Source organism: Anastrepha obliqua, unplaced genomic scaffold, assembly GCF_027943255.1.
Source record: "Anastrepha obliqua isolate idAnaObli1 unplaced genomic scaffold, idAnaObli1_1.0 ptg000136l, whole genome shotgun sequence".
Classification (NCBI taxonomy): Eukaryota; Metazoa; Arthropoda; class Insecta; order Diptera; family Tephritidae; genus Anastrepha; species Anastrepha obliqua.
Genome location: NW_026562236.1, coordinates 102,501 through 110,000, shown reverse-complemented (window position 1 = coordinate 110,000; position 7,500 = coordinate 102,501). Strand labels below are relative to the sequence as shown.

General features: G+C 31.4%; 2 non-coding genes and 1 pseudogene across 2 annotated transcripts in view; all 3 read right to left on the bottom strand.

The window, feature by feature from the left end:
• LOC129252012 (large subunit ribosomal RNA) overlaps positions 1–1,971 on the bottom strand; it is a 3,986-nt gene extending 2,015 nt beyond the window's left edge. Inside the window, exon 1 of the ribosomal RNA XR_008583211.1 lies at positions 1–1,971. This exon is cut by the window's left edge and continues 2,015 nt beyond it. This is a non-coding gene — a ribosomal RNA (large subunit ribosomal RNA).
• A 445-nt stretch (positions 1,972–2,416) lies between these two features.
• Positions 2,417–2,597, bottom strand: LOC129251974 (5.8S ribosomal RNA; annotated as a pseudogene).
• A 602-nt stretch (positions 2,598–3,199) lies between these two features.
• On the bottom strand, positions 3,200–5,190 carry LOC129251995 (small subunit ribosomal RNA). The gene has a single exon (XR_008583197.1). It is a non-coding gene; the product is annotated as a small subunit ribosomal RNA (ribosomal RNA).
• Between the last annotated feature and the right edge of the window lie 2,310 nt (positions 5,191–7,500).

Here is a 7,500-nt window from a genome sequence, read left to right as displayed (position 1 = left end):
GCCAGGATGAGCACAAGGCCCATTTTTAATAACAAACGGATACTCAACAGGTTACGGAATTGGAACCGTATTCCCTTTCGTTCAAAATAATTCAAGTATTTTAATTATTTTTAAATATATTTTTATTAATATTTTTTTTTATTAAAAACTTGAAAATTTTCGGCTTTCGCCTTGAACTTAGGACCGACTAACTCGTGATCAACCACTGTTCACACGAAACCCTTCTCCACTTCAGTCCTCCAAGGTCTCATTCGATTATTTGCTACTACCACCAAGATCTGTACCAATAGCGGCTCCATGCAGGCTTACGCCAAACACTTCTAAGCACACTATTGTACCCTCCTACTCACTAAAGTTTCAAAATTTATAAATCAATCGAAATTGTTTTATAAATCATCTACTTTAGCGGTAATGTATAGGTATACAACTTAAGCGCCATCCATTTTAAGGGCTAGTTGCTTCGGCAGGTGAGTTGTTACACACTCCTTAGCGGATTACGACTTCCATGTCCACCGTCCTGCTGTTTTAAGCAACCAACGCCTTTCATGGTATCTGCATGAGTTGTTAATTTAGGCACCGTAACATTACGTTTGGTTCATCCCACAGCGCCAGTTCTGCTTACCAAAAGTGGCCCACTGGGCACATTATATCATAACCTCAACCTTCATATCAAGAAAGGTGAGGTTCTTACCCATTTAAAGTTTGAGAATAGGTTAAAATCGTTTCGACCCTAAGGCCTCTAATCATTCGCTTTACCAGATAAGATTATTTTATATAATTTTTAAATGCACCAGCTATCCTGAGGGAAACTTCGGAGGGAACCAGCTACTAGATGGTTCGATTGGTCTTTCGCCCCTATACTCAATTCTGACAATCGATTTGCACGTCAGAACTGTTTCGGTCTTCCATCAGGGTTTCCCCTGACTTCAACCTGATCAAGTATAGTTCACCATCTTTCGGGTCACAGCATATATGCTCAAGGTACGCTCCAGTTAGAGGTATAAATAATAATAAATTATCATTATACATAACTATATGGAACGCCCCGGGATTGAATTAATTGACTATTTATTAAAAAATAGACTAAAAATTAATCCCATTATATTTAAGTTAAGTTAATTATGCCATTAAGTTTAATATAACTCAATGACTTGCACATATGTTAGACTCCTTGGTCCGTGTTTCAAGACGGGTCCCGAAGGTATCCTGAATCTTTCGCATTGTTAATCATATAAATGCATACAAATAAATATTAATATCATAGATATTAAATTTTTTGTAAAATTCAAAAAATGAATTTTAGCATTATATATAATAAAATCTATCAACACTTTATCAAATCATTAGTATTTATTTTATGTTAATATGCTTAAAAAGCAAATTAATTTAAATAAACTTAATATCACCAATGATCTTTTGATAAATACTTTATTATGTTAATAGATTACAATGTCCTTATATGAAAAAAATGCACATTATTTTTTTAATTATTTAATGATGAATTTTTCATAATGGATATTCAGGTTCATCGGGCTTAACCTCTAAGCAGTTTCACGTACTATTTAACTCTCTATTCAGAGTTCTTTTCAACTTTCCCTCACGGTACTTGTTTACTATCGGTCTCATGGTTATATTTAGTTTTAGATGGAGTTTACCACCCACTTAGTGCTGCACTATCAAGCAACACGACTCTTTGGAAATATCTTTCTAGTAATCATTAACGTTATACGGGCCTGGCACCCTCTATGGGTAAATGGCCTCATTTAAGAAGGACTTAAATCGTTAATTTCTCATACTAGATATTAAGATATTCCATACACTGCATCTCACATTTGACATATAGACAAAGTGACTTAGTGCTGAACTATTTTCTTTTCGCTCGCCGCTACTAAGAAAATCCTTGTTAGTTTCTTTTCCTCCCCTCATTAATATGCTTAAATTCAGGGGGTAATCCCATATGAGTTGAGGTTGTTTTAATATTCTTTTTTTATCTTCTCACAATTTAATAAAAAAAATTATATCATCTTTTCATCTCTATTTTTCTTTTCTCCTTTTATATATTGTAAATATATAAAAATAATAATAATGTAAAATGAGGCAATCCTAGAATAAAAAATTTAATTTTTATGCTAGACATTCCTCCTTTTAATTACATATATAAATTATTATTTTATATATATATATATAAATAATATGAAAATTTTTTGTAAAGAATACTTAGATTCAATATTTTCATCATTTCATTTTATTTGAGAGGATTTTTTTTTTAAAGAATATATAATAAATAAAATTCATTATATATCTTTATTTTTTTTGCTATTAATATTATGAATTATTTAAAATCCAATAATATACACATTTGCTTAAATTCAATTATTTTTATAAAAGAATAAGCAACTTATTTAGCATAGTCTTACAACCCTCAACCATATGTAGTCCAAGCAGTACTTTAAAATTGAATTTAATGTACATAACAGCATGGACTGCGATATGCGTTCAAAATGTCGATGTTCATGTGTCCTGCAGTTCACACGATGACGCACAGTTTGCTGCGTTCTTCATCGACCCATGAGCCAAGTGATCCACCGCTTAGAGTATTTTTTTATTTATTTTTATTTATAACAAATGTCAATTTTTTTTTGCATATATTAATTGAAAGAGTAAAATTAAATAATATTAATAATATATAAATTGATTTTCTTTCAATAATATATATCAAATATATTTAACTCTAAACATTTTTATTAAGTTGCGAATGTCTTAGTTCAACAATAATACAGTGGTGGTATTTATTATGATTCAATTATTTTGTATTTTTTTAATCATTTTATGTATATATATAATAATATAATAAATATATACCACTTTTGTTATTGTGAACAAATTAACTTATCATTCAATCAAATGAATAATAAGTACAACTTTTTATTTTCATGTTTAAAGGTTTTTAAAAGAAAAAAATAAGAAAAAACATTACAAAATGTACCATCATATATTATATTTAATATGATATAATTGATGGATCACAAATTGAATGAAAAAGAATAAAAAGAATTATGGATTCAAAATAATTATATAAATTTTTTTTTTTTTTTCTTTTTTTTTTTTTTTTTTTTTTTCTTTTTGTTCGTTTGTTTGCTTGTCTGTTTGTTTGTTTGTTTGTTTGTTTGTTTGTTTTTCTTACGGATATGGAACACAATAATGATCCTTCCGCAGGTTCACCTACGGAAACCTTGTTACGACTTTTACTTCCTCTAAATAATCAAGTTCGGTCAACTTTTGCGAAACAACCGTGACACACGAGGCGTCACAGTGATCACGTCCGGAGACCTCACTAAATAATTCAATCGGTAGTAGCGACGGGCGGTATGTACAAAGGGCAGGGACTTAATCAATGCGAGTTAATAACTCGCACTTACTGGGAATTCCAAGTTCATGTGAACAGTTTCAGTTCACAATCCCAAGCATGAAAGTGGTTCAGCGGTTTACCCGGACCTCTCGGTCTAGGAAATACACGTTGATACTTTCATTGTAGCGCGCGTGCAGCCCAGGACATCTAAGGGCATCACAGACCTGTTATTGCTCAATCTCGTTACTGCTAGACGCAATTTGTCCATTTAAGAAGCTAGTGTCCTTATAATGGGACAAACCAACAGGTACGACTCCACTTATATAAACACATTCAAACACTTGTACATTCAAGATGTACGCATGAAAGAAGGCTATATAAGTTTCAACATCATAATCCTGAAAGCATCTATTTAATATATTTGAGTCTCGTTCGTTATCGGAATTAACCAGACAAATCACTCCACGAACTAAGAACGGCCATGCACCACCACCCATAGATTCGAGAAAGAGCTATCAATCTGTCTTACACGCTTATGTTCGGACCTGGTAAGTTTTCCCGTGTTGAGTCAAATTAAGCCGCAGGCTCCACTCCTGGTGGTGCCCTTCCGTCAATTCCTTTAAGTTTCAGCTTTGCAACCATACTTCCCCCGGAGCCCAAAAGCTTTGGTTTCCCGGGAAGCGACTGAGAGAGCCATAGTAGTAGCTACACCCAATTGCTAGCTGGCATCGTTTATGGTTAGAACTAGGGCGGTATCTGATCGCCTTCGAACCTCTAACTTTCGTTCTTGATTAATGAAAACATCTTTGGCAAATGCTTTCGCTTAAGTTAGTCTTACGACGGTCCAAGAATTTCACCTCTCGCGTCGTAATACTAATGCCCCCAAACTGCTTCTATTAATCATTACCTCTTGATCTAAAAACCAATGAAAGTAGAACAGAGGTCTTATTTCATTATTCCATGCACAAAATATTCAGGCATTTGGAGCCTGCTTTAAGCACTCTAATTTGTTCAAAGTAATTGTACCGGCCCACAACAACACTCGATGAAGAGCACTGAAGTAGGTTTAAATAGGAGGAATATATAAAAAATACATTGTATTAATTATATATAAGAACTCCACCGGTAATACGCTTACATACATAAGGTAATGTACATACCACAATATATAGTTGTACTACCCGTATGAAGCACAAATTCAACTACGAACGTTTTAACCGCAACAACTTTAATATACGCTATTGGAGCTGGAATTACCGCGGCTGCTGGCACCAGACTTGCCCTCCAATAGGTCCTTGTTAAAGGATTTAAAGTGTACTCATTCCAATTACAGGGCCTCGGATATGAGTCCTGTATTGTTATTTTTCGTCACTACCTCCCCGAACTGGGAGTGGGTAATTTACGCGCCTGCTGCCTTCCTTAGATGTGGTAGCCGTTTCTCAGGCTCCCTCTCCGGAATCGAACCCTGATTCCCCGTTACCCGTTGCAACCATGGTAGTCCTAGATACTACCATCAAAAGTTGATAGGGCAGACATTTGAAAGATCTGTCGTCGGTACGGGACCATACGATCTGCAAGTTATCTAGAGTTCAACCAATTTAACGATCAAATGATCGCTTGGTTTTAGTCTAATAAAAGCACACGTTCCATAAGGTCCGTGTTTATATTGCATGTATTAGCTCTAGAATTACCACAGTTATCCAAGTAACTGTTAACGATCTATGGAACCATAACTGATATAATGAGCCTTTTGCGGTTTCACTTTTAATTTGTTTGTACTTAGACATGCATGGCTTAATCTTTGAGACAAGCATATAACTACTGGCAGGATCAACCAGAATAATATTTTTATTTATATATTTTTCTTTGTTTTTCATATTTGAAAATTTCATAAATTACGGTGTATATAAAAAGTAAAGGGGCGACCCCCCTTTAGCTTTTCTTATCAAAATTCAAAAACCGTTTTTTATGAAAAAGAATTTTCGTTCTCTATATTATATATTTTATATAAAAATATAAGAACGATATTTCTTCTTAATATTTGCCAATTTTCAAATAATTTATCATTCTTAATAACATTTTACTTTTTTTTCAAATGCATTTTTAATGTAATAATTTCATATATTACATAATTTTTCTCTTTGAATTGAAATTAATAATTTCATAATTCTATTTTTTAATCATAAATATATATGATTGAAAAAATTTTCTCCTCTTTTCCTTTGTTTAAAATTTAATTTTTCTTATAAATTTTTGTTTTTCTTATTTTTTTCTCTTCATCATCTGTTTAATTTCCTGTATTTATACAAGAAACAAACAGTTGAGGATAATTTCTATGTAATGCTAGTATAGAATATAAAATTTTGAATTCAAAAATTTATTTCTATTTAAACTAACTATAGAAAACCAGGAATAAAATACAATAACACCAATATGCCATAACATGTTAGTATAGAATATAGATTCTTCATATATGTATATATATTCGAAAATTTTTTCTATTTAAACTAACGTATGGAAAACCAGGAATAAAATCATAATATTACCAGTTTAATATGGCTCAAATTCGAGTTTCATATAGTTATGATTCGATTTATATGCTTCAATATCATTGGTTAGTTAACTTTTGATATTTTCATATTATATCACATGCCTTCACCGTGAGTGTTTTTTGCCATGCACACCTCACATTGTCAAAAATGTATGGGAAAAATTCATTTCAATACATTTCAGTTTGATTTGAAATGTCTTTATTATATATTTTAGTGCCAATATGCCAAGGTTATATTCCATAACTCTTTATTTAAACTAACGTATGGAAAACCAGGCATAAAATCACAATATTACCAGTTTAATATGGCTCAAATTCGAGTTTCATATAGTTATGATTCGATTTATATGCTTCAATATCATTGGTTAGTTAACTTTTGATATTTTCATATTATATCACATGCCTTCACCGTGAGTGTTTTTTGCCATGCACACCTCACATTGTCAAAAATGTATGGGAAAAATTCATTTCAATACATTTCAGTTTGATTTGAAATGTCTTTATTATATATTTTAGTGCCAATATGCCAAGGTTATATTCCATAACTCTTTATTTAAACTAACGTATGGAAAACCAGGCATAAAATCACAATATTAACAGTTTAATATGGCTTAAATTCGAGTTTCATATAGTTATGATTCGATTTATATGCTTCAATATCATTGGTTAGTTAACTTTTGATATTTTCATATTATATTTCACATGCCTTCACCGTGAGTGTTTTTTGCCATGCACACCTCACATTGTCAAAAATGTATGGGAAAAATTCATTTCAATACATTTCAGTTTGACTTGAAATGTCTTTATTATATATTTTAATGGCAATATGCCAAGGTTATATTCCATAAAATGTTAGTATAGAATATAGATTCTTCATATATGTATATATATTCGAGAATTTTTTTCTATTTAAACTAACGTATGGAAAACCAGGCATAAAATCACAATATTACCAGTTTAATATGGCTCAAATTCGAGTTTCATATAGTTATGATTCGATTTATATGCTTCAATATCATTGGTTAGTTAACTTTTGATATTTTCATATTATATCACATGCCTTCACCGTGGTGTTTTTTGCCATGCACACCTCACATTGTCAAAAATGTATGGGAAAAATTCATTTCAATACATTTCAGTTTGATTTGAAATGTCTTTATTATATATTTTAGTGCCAATATGCCAAGGTTATATTCCATAACTCTTTATTTAAACTAACGTATGGAAAACCAGGCATAAAATCACAATATTACCAGTTTAATATGGCTTAAATTCGAGTTTCATATAGTTATGATTCGATTTATATGCTTCAATATCATTGGTTAGTTAACTTTTGATATTTTCATATTATATCACATGCCTTCACCGTGAGTGTTTTTTGCCATGCACACCTCACATTGTCAAAAATGTATGGGAAAAATTCATTTCAATACATTTCAGTTTGATTTGAAATGTCTTTATTATATATTTTAGTGCCAATATGCCAAGGTTATATTCCATAACTTTCTATTTAAACTAACGTATGGAAAACCAGGCATAAAATCACAATATTACCAGTTTAATATGGCTTAAATTCGAGTTTCATATAGTTATGATTCGA